At 46.2% G+C, this 16,857-nt stretch overlaps 1 protein-coding gene across 4 annotated transcripts in view; it reads right to left on the bottom strand.

Moving 5' to 3' along the window:
* The window catches only part of LOC137788077 (rho guanine nucleotide exchange factor TIAM2-like), an 85,655-nt gene that overhangs the window by 64,110 nt on the left and 4,688 nt on the right, over positions 1-16,857 (bottom strand). Inside the window, exon 1 of one of the 4 annotated variants that reach the window (XM_068580895.1) lies at positions 3,548-3,685. The exons of the other annotated variants lie outside the window; for them this stretch is intronic. The gene's annotated coding sequence lies outside the window, so the exon portion shown is untranslated. Of the gene's footprint in view, positions 1-3,547; positions 3,686-16,857 lie in introns of those variants that run through there. 4 annotated transcript variants of the gene reach the window in all.

Here is a 16,857-nt window from a genome sequence, read left to right as displayed (position 1 = left end):
CACACGCACACACACACACACACACACACACACACACACAGATCAATATGCCAGTGAATAGCCATTGTGCCAAATACTACTCGTGCATCCCGCTTTATTGCAAGTTTTACGTTTTGATAATCAAACTACTTCTTGTAGCGCGGCGACTTGTAGATCACTTTCAGCAAAATTGCAGAGGCAGCACCTTTTCCAGACTGATATATCGCATGCAGTCTGGTGAGCTTACAGGAACTACATGTGCCGCTACTCAACTGCCGCCATGGGGCCATTTTTCCCTCATGCACACCTTTGGACCACATGATTTATATGACCATCAAGAAAAGAATGGTAATGGCATGCCTCGCAATAATTCCTCCGGGGTTAATGAAAGTCTTACTCGCACAAGTGAAGACGTGGCGGCGTTTAAAGAGCTAGCTCGTCCACTTCTTCACCTGCACCCCCAATAACCCTGCGCCTAACTCTTAATCCATTACCTCGTTCGACACCTTGTTAAAAGCGGCTGTCGAAATTTTAATCTGCATTTTATCCGAGAACCTCACCAGCCGTTCATTAGCTGGGTGACCCCAGAAAGGAGTGCAATCCAATTTAGACCCATGCCTTAATCCCCCTTTAAGAGGTCGGTTCAGCTGGATGAGACCAGGTCGCTCTGCCAGAGCAGGACAGACGCTTCCCGTTTGTGCAGAAGAGCAGGGGCTCTCGTGTTGGAGCAGATACACAACGTACAGCTGACTGAACAAATCCCTCAAAGTGGAGGGGGGTGTTTGTGTGTGTGTCTCTGCCGACCAAGAAGCCACAGCAAAACAGGCTAAACTCAGAATCACTGAATTATGCAGCACAGAAGGTACACAGTCTTTCTTTCTTTTTTTTAAGTCACAGGGTTCAGTTTTTTATTTTGGTCCAAACTGCCGCCACAGCACAGGACGGGTAATATCAATGTTGGGTTGGCGATAGCTATTTGACCTGCACCCGGGAAGGGGTCAGAGCACCGCCGCGTGTCTTTCGGGTTGGCGCCTCGATGAGTGCGGTAGCAAAATGAGAAGTCTCGGCCAGGAGGCTGTCAACGCCAGCTTTGAGTCCACCTGCTTTTTATAGCAACCACTCGAGACACGGCCGGCCGTACACAACCAGCAAAACACACGGAAAGCCGAGTATAATCTCAACCACAGATGTGAGAAATAGAAACATGCAGGCCACCATTATGTGCACGCCTGGCGGGACCGTCTACACCCGAAACAGAAGCCTTGGAATTGGACATCGTAATGGAGGCAGCGGACAGAAAGGAGATCGTTGTGGATGCGCTCCATTTTGGATCCTTTTTGTTTCAACGACACGGCAGTCATGTGCTTTCCCTCGGCGCTGCCTCTCCACCTAGAGACAGTGGAAGGCCTTCATCCCCGTGTGACAATAAGCACAGATGTTACCCGTGCCTGATAAGTCACACGCACGCCGCCTTATATGGAGAAAAATGTGCCGGGGAGAAGACATGAAACATTGGCGTTTCTCGGCCGGCGTGCTTCAGAATTAGCAACAACGGGGCACTCACACACACTCACACACACACACACAGCTTTCCAAATGGCCTGCGGAGGGGAGCACACATTCCTCACTCTGAGAAGGCTGCTGTTCACACAGAGCATCAAATTATCAGTCAAATGACTCTTCTTTATAAATAACTCCAAAGCCGCACACTGTACATCAACGGACTTCAAAATAGACCGTTCCACGAGGGAGGTTCCTGTGGCAATTACGTGCCCGTGTCGGGACGTTACCGAGACTTTCAACTTAAATTAGACAGAAGATGAGCTGTAGACGCCTTTGAAGGGACTCGGTGCCGCCCAGAGAGAGGCTCGCGTTACGTTTCCTTTTTGTCACTGGCAAACAACTTTTGACAAACAGACGCTCTTTCCAGCTGAGTTGTAACTCGCAACTCGTGCGACAAAAGGAAAGAGCGAACACAACCCAGAGAAAAAGCCCTATGTTTTCCATTCAAATAGGAAATCACGGGCAACACTCCATCAGAATCGCTCAAGCTTAAGACCCCGTCCCGACCCCGGGGAGAAACAGAATAGTCAAAACACAATGTTCCTTGTGGTTGAGAATTTTGTTACCGCAAAAAAAATGTGAAGCGTAAAAGGCAAAATGTGCATGCGGTGCCACGGTCGCCTCCAAACGCTTCCCCTGCCCAAAAAACACAGGGTGCACACATAAGAAAAGCAATAATCATGTAACAAAATAACTTTTCGGTAGAGTCGATAAAACAGCCAAAGAGGCGAGCCTTAAAAATAAACCAATCATACAGAACAATAAAGGAAAGGCATTCTTTCCTCTTGCTCTCATGTTGGACTGAGCCTCATTCCTGTATAAATATGATATAAACATGTTCCAAGTAAATGTTTAGAAACCATATGCAGTGCATCCACTCACTTCATCCGCCATTCGATAATCATTAATCCCATTAATTGCCTGAAATATAGCACTTCCTCGCAAATGACGTTGAACAGACCGATCGATAAGCACGCCGGGCGGCCTCTGCGAGTCAAACATTAGCCGTGTTTTATTACCACGGCGGCAGTGCAAAGGTAGCAGGACAGTCAGACTGACTTCCCCCGCGTGGGTTTCCATGACAAGAGGGCCGACCATGCCAAGAAGGCGTTCCCGGCCCTTTCCTCCTGCTCCCGGGGTTCTGTTTTTCTCTGGGCGGACCCTTCCCTCCAGGGGTCTCTGGGGCCCTTTTGTTACCTCTGTGTATGTGACCACAGAGCCCTTCCACCCCGGCACACGGACCTACAACAATGCCAGCTGAATGTAAATCACATCGAAACACGACGGCGGAACAGACCCCGGCGTTTAGCGGAATGACCAAACGCTCCCCGATCTCTCAGGTCCATAAATCAGAAGGAAGAATGAGAAGCAATGAGCGGACGCTGGCACCGCCGCGGGCTACATGTTGAACGTCCACTCTCAAGTGATCTATTGTGTCGCTGGAGTGACACCCAGAGAGCTTTGGTTTGGAAGTTTGATTAACCCCCCACCTCCCACCCTCCTGGCTGAGCATGCTGACAAGGATGCTTTTTTATTTCATTTCTCATTACAAATTGTGTTTCACAGCAAACAAGACTTAAGGAGGGATATTGCACTCTGGAGGAGAGTGGGAATCAGCAGTCACACTGTTCTTAAATCTGACGAGTACGATTATTTATAAAGAGAGCTCTCATTCTAAATGACTCTAGTATAATAAAAAAAAGGCATCTCCCCATAAAACAGTTGTTTTTACAGGTGATGGGAAATGACTTCAGTCACAGCTGCTGCTGCAGCGAGATTTACTGCCAGCCAGTGAGAGGTCACTGGAGAAATGAATAGAATACTAGTCCCGACAAACAACACCCAAACTTTTGGTCGTCAGACAAAACTTCGTGCGCTCGTCCCGCGTAACGTTGCGTTCAGGTGTCGCAGGGACGAAGCGCTCACGCAGAAAGAGAGAAAGAAACCGAGCGCAGTCCTTTAAAAGCCAACGTGACCGTGTGAAGGAAGTTCGCTTGCAACTCACCGGTTAACGTCTCCTCCGGTACAACATACTTCTCGTGCTTCCTTCTTCGAGAGCGCGAAACAAATTGATGTTTCAATAATACTGACGTCGTTGCATTTAGCGGAAACATACAAATCGGCTTTTCCTTGAAGTGTACTTCCACGACCGAAGGTTCTTGGGACGGAGCGCCGAGAGACCGCGGACTCCTCCCAGACGCTGCGGGGTTAAACTCCTCCTTCCCCGGGCTGCGAGGAGGGGGATGGCCGAGCTGTGGGCGCAGCGCGGAGCACCGGGGATTCAATCACAAGTACAGCTTCATGTGTGATGATGATGATGATGATGATGATGATGATGATGATGGATAGCGAGAATTCAGGGGGTCCAAAACAGTGGCTCGTGGACCATTACGGGAACATGACTTTCGCAGTTAAATTAATGGAGCGCTCCACAATTTGCGTGTAGTTTATCCATGTGATGATGATGATGATGATGATGATGATGATGATGCAGCAATCAGGGTTATCCTCGGCTTGAGACTTCATATTTTAAGAACTATTTTAAAAAAGCGTGCTTTTATACACTGGAGGCTTTGCTGTTTGATGTTGCTGTCAAGTTGCATCATGGGAAATGTAGGATCCAGTGTTTTTGGAGCTTGAGCTGCATCTCAGCCTTCCCTGCTTAGGTCTTGATCTGTCTTGTGTGTGTGTGTGTGTGTGTGTGTGTGTGTGTGTGTGTGTGTGTGTGTGTGTGTGTGTGTGTGTGTGTGTGTGTTCTACATCATGGTAGTGCTTCACAAAAACGCTGGAGTACTTCCTTTTAAAACAGTTAAGGTGCAGATGGGAGTCTAAAAAAAAAAAAGCAGACAGTGCATGTGCACGCAGTTGTGTTCATACTACACTGAATATCAGCCACATGGACGCGTTCACACGTACAGTATGTGTAGGTGCGTACAGCCCATGCGGATTCTCGCAGATCAAAGCAGATGGCAAGTTTGTACAGACAGAATATCAAAGTGTGATTTTTTTATTTTATTTAACTCACCATACATGCATCTAATTTAGGATTATCCAGCTTCCTCTGGATAGCATTTCTTAAATTTGAATTTGAATTTGTCCAAATGAGGATTTAGTAGCTATTGGCCGTAAACATTTCCTGCCCTTACAGGTTCCCAGCGAGCTCTTTTGTTTGGCGAGGTGAACGAGGTGAGCATATTTTGCATAACACCAACAGCCCTGTCTGTCACATGGACTAATGAACTGATAAGCATGCATGATGGGAAACAGGTTTAGTCTCCTCACACAATCGAACCGCATGCCACTGAAGAGAATAGTCATTGTTATTTTTGGACCTGAACATTTCAGTATTCATCCCTCCCTTTCTTATTCTCTCCATCCCTCTCAGTCATGCACATCTAAATGCCTTCACTCGCTGATAACACAGCTGTGACGGCCCGGCCTGTACCTTCCTGCAATCTCCCTGGCAATGCTCGTAAACCACAATCCAGTCTTGTGTTTCGTAATGTGGCTCTTTGGCCAGGCCAGACCTGTCTAATCTGCATATCAGCCTCTTTACAGCTGCCATGGGGTCTGAATGGAGATGTCAATCTCTCCGCTGCCCATTGTAGCTGGAGGTACAGTAATGCTCCTTTCATCACAGAATATCTGTCTTTGTACTCAGCTCCGGTTCCTCCAAAATCAACTGCGATGATCTGTGCTGCAAACCGGGTGTTACCAATGACGTGCTACGGATCCCCACCCAGCATGTAATGATGTTCAATGCAGCATTTTGGATCTGTTCCGGCCACAGAGGCGCTCTCCGAGTCATCTGGCAGCTTTCAGGAGCTCTGGTCACTCGGCATCTCATTAAACATAATTGGCTCGGACAGACATCCTGCCACCCATCTCCCCTTTCTGTCTGTCTGTCTGTCGGTCTGACAGACTACAACCTCTTCCTATGAACTGTTGGAGGACCAGTGATGGCAGAAATACACAACAGGGGGAAAAAAAACAGTGACCTCAGCCAGAGTTTTCTTTCTTTTCTGCTGACGCAAAACAAATATTGCATAGATAGGCAGGCGGGTATGTGCTCACACACATGCACTCACAGTTATCAACACCTCAGCACCTTCTCCTTCCTTTCAAATGAGGCTGCTCAACACCCCCAGTGCAGCCATCGAGTCACACTTTGGGGCTGCCATCGTGGTCATTCTAATAGGATCGTCATTGTAACTGTGTATGTACATTTGAGTGTGTGTGTGTTACTGCATGTGAGAATAGGGGAAGGAGGAGGAGTTGGGGTGGCAAATCTTCTGCTAAGCAAATTTCTCACCCTACTCTCTGCTGCCCATTGTCGCGATGTGACATTATTACCACTGTACGAGGGCCGGCCTGTTCAGCGTCCGCGCGTTATTACCGCGCTCGTTTGTCACGTAGCCTTTAATGACTCGCTGTGGCTGGGACAACATTGTCTCGTACAGTCCTGTCACAGGCTGGCTGGTGCAGGAAGGTGCTCTGCGGCTGTCTGGAAGAGAAGATGTTTTTTGTCATGAGGTGTGAGACAGAGGGAGGGCTATAATCAGACACCCTCCCGCCACACCCTCAAACAACTCCCTATTTGTTTCTGTGTGCAGCAGCCGACATTAAAGCCTCCGCGAATGCAAAAAGGCCGACCGCAGCCTACACAATAGACAAAGGGAATCTTTACACACAAAAGATAAGGAGGAAACGGGTAAAGATAAAAAGGAACGCAAAAAGCCAGGCCATTTCGGAAAAAGGCTTTTAATTGGACGCGACAGATCCGATCCAAGTGATAGCTCGCACACTCCTGAGGGCCTGACTAATGAGAAATCAATGGTGACAACGAGTGAACTGTGCGTCACAGCAGCCGACCTCTCGCGCCAGCGTTCTTCAGGTCTGGAAAAGGACAGACGGAGCACTTAAAGCCACTGATTTACCATCCTGTAGGCCAACATGGGATTTCATTAGCGCTGGTGAACATCCTCAGACCGTATACTGTAATTACACGAGAAAGAAATCTCACACAATGGCCTTTTGAAACACATTCCTTGAACTGTAGCCCTGTAAGAATTACTCGGTAGAAAAACATCTGCCGCGGTTTCATTTTTGTGGAGAAATAAATCCAGCAGTAAGTTAGAAATGATGGCTGATGGAACGGGTGGATGTTTGACAGAGCGGCCCGCGCCTGCTATCAGAGGATATTATAAACCTGAACAGGTGCATTGGAGTGGGAAACTACATGTGTGACGGATCTGTCCCTCGCACATTGCGTCATCTGTCTGACTGACTGACACAAGGATTTGTCATTACTGAGAGGAGAGGGAGAGCGACAGAGAGCAGGAAGGAGGCAGTGGGGGGCGAGGGGCGCTCGAGCTGTTGATTACTTGGGTTCTAGGTGAAGAAACTGTCACCAGGATGTGATAGAGGGAGCAGTTGAATTAGGTTTTTGTGTCCCTGTATACATGGAGAAAAGATTGAGAGGATGGGGCTGTAAAACAGAGATTGAGGTAAAAAAGAAAAAGACGATAAAAAAAGGCGAGCGAGCCTGCACCTGTGGAAAATAACTTCTGGCAAAAAAAGAAATAAAGCACCCATGAGTCTGCAAAGAAGTGTATTGAGCCAGGTCTTCTCAAGACGTTCACACAAAGAGAAAGCTGATGGAAGTGAGAGACAGAAAGGAAGTCTCCCTTCCCCTCTGTCGCTTGTTCCATCCCTCTTGTGATGCAACCAAAACTAAGCCGAGTGATCAGGCTTTTGAACGACACCATACTTGTTTTTGTTTGTTTCATTAGGACTATTTTTCATTTGTCTTTGTTTTGTTTATTTATTTGTTTCAATCTGTGAATTTAAGAAAGGTGTCCTTGGTAGAACTGGTTGCACCTGGAACACACATGCAACCTGTGTGGAGGGGTCCAGGACCTCGGGGGTCACGAACCCATAACAGTTAGAAAACACACCGTACATTAAAAGTTTAGTTTTCTGCCATGTTACATTTGGAGAGATATAATGTGTGGGAGTGAACATAATACGTGCCTCATGTCACAATTCACATTTTGACCACCGGTGCTGTTGGATAAGCACCAACAAGAATTAAATTACAACATTAGATTTCGGCAATGTTTCTATTCTCTTTAATTTAGGAGTATATCTTTTTTTGCTTTTAATGCAGTACATGAAACGGTGTGGATGTATCATCACATCACTGTATGAATGTGTTCACTCGACACAGTGTATCCAGTTCATGGTATAACCCAACGCTTGCTTGCTCACATAAGCCTTGTGGATACATGCGAGCATCTGCTGTGTGTTGTGTGGGGAATCTCTTCTATATAGTGATACCAAGTCCCTCAAGGCTACAGTCTTTCCTTCATCCTTCTAAGCCCCTATGTCTTTCCTGCACAGAATTGCTAACTTGGAACAATTCCTCTGAAGCAACATTGCCCACCTACATTAGTTTAAAAACTTCTAGCTGCCTGGATTTCCTCTTTATTCTAGTGAATGACTCTGCAGTGACTGACAAGAAAATTGCCGCACAAAAAAACACACGTTTGTCCTTCCATCGGGCAAGTCTGGGACACAGTGCCAGCATGTCCAAAGACGGAAAAAGAATAATATTGCTGATGGAGTGATGATGGATAGCTCAGCGTGCGGTCAGCCTGACATCAGACCTCCATCTAAAAATGCACCCAAAGAAGCACACGAGGGCCCTTTTTTTTTTTTTTTACATCTTCTTTAACAGAATGTAGGGCAGACTTGACAATGACAAAGTTGAGAGTATAAGTAGCCAAATATGTCCCACACGATAGAGGAAAGGATATAAATGATTGAGAGACTGTGGGGAGATTACTTTGTGAAAGAAAGATCAGGACTGGACACGCCTTGTCTTTCATAGACTCACAGGAAGAGAATAAGGAGGGGGGGCCGTCTGTAGCTGTGGGCTGGCATGACAATTTAAGCTTCTTCAAATCTCTTAACTCCCAGCCGAGTGGCTGCAACCACTGCTTTGCAGCCGGTGGAGAGGAATCCAGAGAAAACACAGGGACACTTGATTGAGTTATCGTAAGCTAAAATTGCGTCAAATGGGAATAACATATTAGAAGGCAACACTCGCACGTTAAAAATAAAAAGCTCTATTCAGTAAAAAAAAAAAAAAATGGCAACGGCTGATTCCAATGAGCCAAATGCAATCATTCACTCTGAAGTGTAATGTGATTTGTATTGGGCTGTGCCGAAGCTAAATTCTGCTCATTGTAATTTAATAAGGGCCACAGACAAACTGAAAACAAGCGACGCAGTTCAGACACAAACAGCTCGGAGCAAAAAGTTGAAGGCCATGACAAACGTGTTAATTGCGTTCTATAATTGCAACATTCAAGCACGCAATAACTTTGTCGCCTGTTAACGTCGCTGCGGTTGCGATATTGCCGGCCTCCGTGGCTTCCCCAGCATAATGCCGAAGGTGTCAGAAACAAATGGGCTCTCATGGCTCCATCAGGACGGAGATTGGCCCTCCTGCCAATCCACAAGGTAATGTTCCCACACCCATTACCTCCTCGCTGCCCGCTGAGAAACACTTTCACACCCACGTGAAGGGAGCAGAGCACAGGGCCGTTAAAATGACCTTGTTAAAATCTGCTCATTTCGCTTTCTTAATTAGAAACACTCACACCGAGTCTTTCCCACAAAATCATCACCTACCAGCGTGACGCAGAGTAACGAGGGGCGCTGAACCCAAGCGGGCGGTTGTCCGTCTGGATGCTCGGGTTTTTAACCAAGTAGGAGATGAATGGCTTGGAGCCGTTAATGGAAAGCTGATACACCCCCCGACCGCAAAAAACACTGTCTGGTCTGGTTTGTTTCGAGGGGATTTGGAGGCACGCATGGTAACCATAGATACGTTTTTGTGTGTGCTGGTAAGCCTACGTTTCCTTGTTTGGGTCTGTGTCTGAGGCTCATGAGCAGTTTTTAATGTCTCCTTCGGGATAAACTTCAGTTATTATGGCTGGCCTGTCAGGCTTTCGTTTTCTCCACATGTTGCAAGAAGAGCGATACTCAACATAGTTTGGTTAGTGGTTTCTTTCTTTTAGCCATAACGAAAAACAAGAACAAAAGCACAAGGGATTGATTAAACACAAAGACTGAACAGTGTTTAACAGCACGAACATCGCGCCACAATCGTTAGCATGTCCGGAAAACTAGCTCACAGCCTGTAGTGACCAAACATCACGCCCAAGGCCGAGGATGACGTCGTTAACTACAGCAAACTACATTAGTTTACGACTAATGTTCACGACTATTACCTGCGTTATGCACTACGTGATGCTAGATGCTAGCAGAGGCCATGCTAACATTAGCTCCAGCACTGTCCTGCTCTCAACACAGCACAAGAAACTGTAGGCAGTGTTACTGTCTTCTAAATTTTAAAACTAAAACACTGCACTATTTTCTATTTCAGTTCCACATCTTCAGCCTCAGTCTTTGTGTTTATTGTTACGCACCACTGAGCCAAAATCCCTTGTGTGTGTAACATACTCGGAGAGAGTGTTTTAAACCAGCTAATGTAGCTTCATTAGCTAGCTAGCTAAATCTGCCAGCTTCAGTTTGCATTTCAGTCAGTTAAATACATTATATAGTCAGATAATTTACTGTCAAATTAGTATAAATCCTGAGTGGGCATTCTGCCAGGGCTATCGCTTCAAACTGTAGCGGTACACGTGCGAGAACAGAAAGCCCGACAGGTGTACCAACAGTAGCTGGCAAATGTCAAATTCACGACAAGTGCCGCCCGCTGAGAAAAATGTGTCTCTGTGACCCGGCTGTAAAAACAGCATCAAGAAAAATACTGACTTGAAATGTCACACATCACCAGCTTCTGAGGCAGTGAGTTACGGTGAGATTCATATTTACCTCCATTTCAAAAAGGAGTGCGTCTTGGACTGTGTATTTCCGTGGGAGAGGCGCGAACAAAAGAAAAGCACTCAGCACTATTTAGTTTTGCAGCAGGTCTCCCCCGGTGTTTGGGTTTTCTACAGCAGCGCTTTGGTGTGTGTGTGTGTGTGTGTGTGTGTTTACCTATTAGTCAATTTAGCTAATAATAGCTAATGGATGTGTTCATGCAAGACGCTTTTCGTTTGGGCTGTGAAATCGGATTAGTTCTGCCGTGTGCTGTGATGTGTGTGCGTGTGTGTATTTGATCCCAAAGTGTGTGTGTAGAAAGCTCTCCTCTCCACAGAAACAACAGAGCATTGTATGTCTAGAAGACAACTGGGAGCGTACGTTTGCATGTAACTAGATACAGGACAAAATAAGTGAAACACCAAATAGTTTATGGTATGAAGAAGAGCTTGACCTCGTCTTGTGCTGCTGCTGCTGCACAAATCCTAAATGGTTTTGGAACAGGATGCTGGAGCTTATTACAAAAGGAAAGGCTCCAGGTCTTCGCATCCTAAACAGGTTTAATGTGGTCCGGGTCTGGTGATTCGGGAGGTCCTGGGCAGCGTGCTGATGTTACGACTGCTGCAGGGCTCAGGAACTCAAGAAGCTCAGACAGCTGCGGGCGAACTGTGGGTGTCAAATAGTTTGGGCTAATTTAAATGTAAATTGTTGCAAGATCTTGATTATTTTATTTCTTTTTTAAGGGCGAACAGACAAACAGCATTGTGTTTTTCCTGTCAGGGCTCTGGGTTGGACCCGACTTGTTCTGACATAATGAACCTCTAATTAATCTACTAAATATTTACTTTTTCTTACCAATGGATTTATTCATGTTGATGAAGTTTGACTTGTGTCTGTGGCTCTTTGACAGTGCAGCTGGTCAGAGTTTTGACCTTTGACAGTTCAGCAAACTGTTGAGTCGAGTGCTCCATGTTCACACTTAAGAATAGATTGCATTGTGTCAACTCAATGTTGCATAACTGGTTTCATCTAAACAGTGAATAACGACTCTGATAAACGGAAATATATTAAAATCCCACAGAGATAAGCATGGAAGTGGTGTGCAGATGCAAATAGTGTACCTTTTGGAACTAGCTCTGCCCTGTTTGAACTGAACAGCAGATGAGGAGAGATCCAAATATAAACGCTGGCCACGTCAGCTGTATTAGGCTAAAAATAAACAACGCACAAATTCATATCCCATAAAAAACAGACCTCAAAGTGCACATTAAAGAGAGATTGTCAGACCTCTTTTACAGCGGACACACGCCACTAACCGGTACATTGGTTACTTTGCTGTGAGGCTGACCTTGTAATTATGACGACGATGAAAGCTATTTTATATGGATCGTTTCTTTTATTTTGTCCACCTTCTGTATATGAATACTCACTCTTACCTGCTCACCATTTAACTATGAACATTATATCCAAGTCAGAATGAAGTGGAATTATCTTTTAACAGGAACACGTCTTGTATGACCCCCAACATATCACGACCTGACTGTGTTTAGTTTCACCACTGAGTCTAATTATGAAGTTGCATCACTTCTCTAATTTAAACCGAACGCAAACAGCTGCTCAAAGGTTGCATTCTTTGCAGGAAGTCGTACAATGTCCATTGTTTGGTCAGTGCACACAATAAAGCATTACTTCTGCTATTGTCTCTCTTGTTAGCATACATTGTGCAGAAAGAGCAACACTATCCAAAGTAAGAAGACATTGTTGCAGCAAAAAGGGGTTTTTTTGCGTTTTTTCTTGTAATACCTTGAAAAGCAGGACGTCAACTAACTAGTGATGTGCTGTTTAAAAGCGTCCATTCATTAAAAGGTAAATTTTCTCCTGTTTGAAGGGTAATTTTCCGGTCTTTATGGCTACTTCTATAGCCACTGAGCGGATCAGTACACCAGGGAACCTAGTGACTGCGACACGCTTCACTGGGGAGTAAAAAAAGAAAGGGGGCGGAGAGTGGAGAACAAGAGAGGTGCAAAGGAGAGGAAGCAGAGGCAAAAGAATAATGAGGGGGAAGCATCGGGCAACGAAAGAAGGGGGAAAGTCCAATCATCACGGAGAGACAGAGGGAAGAGATGCAGAATGTGAGGAGTGCAGCGTCAGCTCTGCTCATCACTCATTTGTCATTTCATTTGCAGCGGCCGCAGGGCCAAGCATGTCTAGTTTGTACAACACATCAAAACGGGACAAATGGCCCCAGAGTTTAAAGTGGAGAGGAAAATGGTGCAAGGAGGAAAGACAAAAGGGATTAGACTTTTTATTTTATAAGAATAGTTATAGGATGATTCCATGATCTGCTGGTCATATTTACCCACCTGATTATTTACAACTAGAACCACACAAAAAGAAGAGAAGAGAGCGTATTTCCTCTACATATTCTCTAGGTCATGGACTTCTCAACCCTGATCTCACACACACACACACACACACACACACACACACACACACACACGAGACATCTGCTTTGGATAGGCCTTGTCACACTGCAGTCTGTGCAGGGACCGGCCGTCACAGATGTTCTCACGGAGGTCCTCCCCTCCAGTCCATCCTTCCACCCTTGGGAGAGTTCAGAAGGGCGGTCCGGAGAGACACGGAGGCAGGAAATCTGTTCTTTTTCTATGAAACAGGCCAGTGGATCCATATTACACACACACAGACACACACAGGTTTTACACCATACTGTCAAATGAAACAACATAAGGACAAATTTATTCAGGGGTTGTGTGTTTCATGAATCTACCGTAGCGTTTTCATAGATAGGAGCGTGTGTGTTTTCTTCTTTTCTTTCATCGAGTGTGTGGAGGTGCTAATGTAGAGCTGTATTGTGCGTGGGTTAAAGAGGCAAAGTGTGTCTGTATATCTGATATGTGTGGGTGGGATAATAGGAAGAGGTTGTGTGTGTGTGTGTGTGTGTGTGTGTGTGTGAGAGAGATAGAGAGCGAGAGAGAGGGCGTGAAGGAGAAGAAGATTGTGTTGTTGGACGAGAGAAAGTGCAAGAGTGCGTGAGCGTGCGGTATTTAAAAAAAGAGGATAATTGTGTGCATTTGTAAGTGCGTGTGTGTGTGTGTGTGACAGTTTGGAGATCCCTGATGCCTGCTGGTCATTAATAAACATGATCATGAATGTTTAATCCCCATCAGCGGGGCGGCAAGGGAACCCTCGTGATTGATATTGACAAAGTCGCAGACACGCGCGCTCTCGACAGATTGGTGGAACGGCAGGAGGGCGGCTCGATGCGCTCAACGCGGGGTTAACTACTCGTGAGCAGGACATTGGCTCGCTTCCCCCGTCCCAACGTGTCGGGGAGAATTCTACACGTTTTACACCTGAAACCTTCAAAATGAATCTCAATATATAGGACTGTCTGTGTGCAATGAAAATAAACTATTCACAACATGCATGTTTTTGTTTTTTTATCACCAGGAAACGAGAACACATTGTGTATAATGACCTTGGGTGGGAAAGTGTAAATAAAATAAATCTGATATATAATAAATTGTCACATAACAGCATCTCTCCCCTCCGTGGTATAATGCAAGGCTTGTCAGAGTGGGAACTAACAGGAAGTGAACAAACACAAATGAATAAATTACAGCGAGCAGAATCAAAACCAGCCCGTCTGTACAGCCGGGCGCTGCGTTGCCACGACGCCGCCGTTATAAGCTGGAGCCGCCAGTGGAGCGCGCTCACTAACACGCACTAACAGAACGGATTTGCTTTGTTAACAAAGCACAAAACAGCTCAAATTACACACAAAGGCTAAACACACACAGAGGGACAGCGGCTTCCTTCTCTGCTCCACCAGGGCAGACTTTTACATTACAGATTATTGTGCGCCGCTTTATTAATGCTCCGAATGTCTGAAATCAATTGACAAATGTCAATTTGCTTAATGTCCTTTGCTTTAAGCTTGAGATCCCAACACGTGTGGGTGCAAATAAAACAACAATGTGGAGATTTGGCTCATTGTTGGTCTAAAATGGGAGCAGCTTAGTTAAAAACACACAGAAACACAGAATTTGCCCTCAAAACCTACAAGTCAGTCCACCGCCACTGCAAACATCGTTACATCTGGGTGTGATAAACACGGTTCAAAAACATCAGCGAAAGACACGACTCGGGTTTGATCACAGCACCTTGATCCTCACAGATCTGTCAACATCCCCTTAACCTCCCTCCCCTCCCTTCCGTGGGATTCTACTGAGTCAGGAATTTCCTATCTTTTCCGTTTGACACCGTCTGCTCCGTCTCCTGCGCTCACTTCTGAGTGACGCCTCCGACTCTAGGGAAGGAATCTATTTCTTCTGTCGTAAACAAACAGACAGCGAGGGGGCCTTCGGGGCTAATTACCAGCTAGCCGCTGCACCATGCTAACAAACAGCACAGGGGGGATCGAAGTAGACCTGGTGAGAGGGAGGGGGGGGCGAACAAATACAGTCATATGTGTGGGCAGGTAGACACACACACTCACACACACACACACAAACACAGACACACACACAACAGCACTTAATGGAAACAATGAGGCTTGTTTTTTTTTTGCCTGTTAGAACCAGGTGTCACATCTGCAGGAAGAAGCTGAGTCAGCCTTTAATAACCGGCTTTTATAAGGTCTCGTATCCAAATGATGACAGACACGTGGTCGGAGGCGACGCGGGCTGCACGAGAACAAAGGCGATATCGTATATCTGGCCCACAATGAGGCTGTGTGAACACGTGAGGCCTCGTCACACCTTCTGGAGCTGCGAGAGGCTACGCTTAATAATCCAATAAATTGATGCGAGTGCCATGGGAGCTTAAATGAGCGCCGCGTGTATGACTGCAATCTGTGCGTGGGAGCGCCGCTGATGTAAGACAGACAGCTGGAGGCACCTGCCGGTCTTTGACGATACATTTCCAGGCGCAATGTCAAACGCTCACCCCGCTTGCTCAGCGTCTCCGCACACCTTCCTCCCCTGCACTCCTCTCGTAACACCCCACTCCTCCTCTTCCCTCACCAAACACACACACACACAGACACATTTTTTGCGTTGGCTGATTTAATAAGCTCCCCTGTCACCCACGCTACACACACACACACACACACACACACACACACACAACACTCCGCCTGTCGCGAATCACGGCAGGATCCTCTCTGAAAACCAGGAGACGCGCTCGTCGCTTACTTTCCCATGCTCCGCGCTGTGTTTACAACAGCGGCGACCTCTAACCCCTCCGTGCCCCGATGACCCCACACTCACCCGAGGAGCGACCGAGCCCCTTTTTCTAATGAACCCCCCGAGACAGACATTTCGAGGCAGATAGGCCCATGTTAACAAATGACGTATGGTGAACCGGTATTTGTGTTTTGAAATGGGGCCACGAACAAGAAAGATTAGGGACTGACAATGTTAACAGAGACAACAGTTGCAGACATCAATCGTGAAATGGGAATGTGCCGTCTCTGCTTGTGTAAACCATGTTCACACTAATGGGTTTAATTCCAGTTGCAATGCGGCACTGCTGACACACCGCCAATGCACACACAGTTGGATGTGTGAGCAGGGAAAAGGTATTCAGTGACAGGCATGTAGGCCACTGATAACACACACACACACACACACACTCAGTATGCTAACACACTGACTTGGCAAACAGAGGCTTTCCCTCCTCCTGCTCCTGGCATGGCGTTAAAAAGAAAGTACTTGCTACCAGTTTTTTTTATTTTTTTTATTCGTCCCCGGAGAGGATGAAATGAAGTATGCTCATGAAAGTTGAGGGGAAAAAATGACATATTGCTACCTTCAAAAACAAAAGTGGAGCAACACTCACTCTGTAGAAGAGAACAATCGACAGCATTAGCTCGAAATAAGTCTTGGATTGGATCAACTTCTGCTTACCACTGGGGAGCCGCAGAAAGGAACGTGTACACGTGTGCGAACAAGAACAAGAGTCTACAGCAGAGCTTTTGTTTCTGCATCCATCATTCGTCGTAAACTAATTCGTAATTGGCCATGGGGCTGCAGTAAAAAATAAAAAGGTCTCTGGCAACCTATATAAGGAGAGTTTATTACGTTGCGAGCACGAAATATTTGATTCGTGTGAGAGTGGTAACGTCAATGTGTTAAGTCACCTGTGACATGCTGTGCATTGTGGGAAAAGATGAAGCATTGTACTTGCTAAACTTCAGCATGTTAGTATTTGGATCAAAGCCCCACTAGTTATGGTGCTACTTGTCGTTTCTGTACAGGTAAAAATCTGCAATGCATAGCAATCGGCCCGCCGAACACAAAAGGTATCGTCGTGACTGCGGGGATGGTGAACGTTATGCCACCCAGCGGTTTCAACATAGAGGTCGGGGATCACTGGAGGCAGTGGGGTTCGTCCTCT

This window comes from Clinocottus analis, unplaced genomic scaffold (genome assembly GCF_023055335.1).
Source record: "Clinocottus analis isolate CAN_PGR_092001 unplaced genomic scaffold, fCliAna1.0.p SCAF_17, whole genome shotgun sequence".
NCBI classification, from domain to species: Eukaryota; Metazoa; Chordata; class Actinopteri; order Perciformes; family Cottidae; genus Clinocottus; species Clinocottus analis.
Note: the sequence above shows the minus strand (reverse complement) of the source record. Positions and strands in the feature narration are given on the sequence as shown.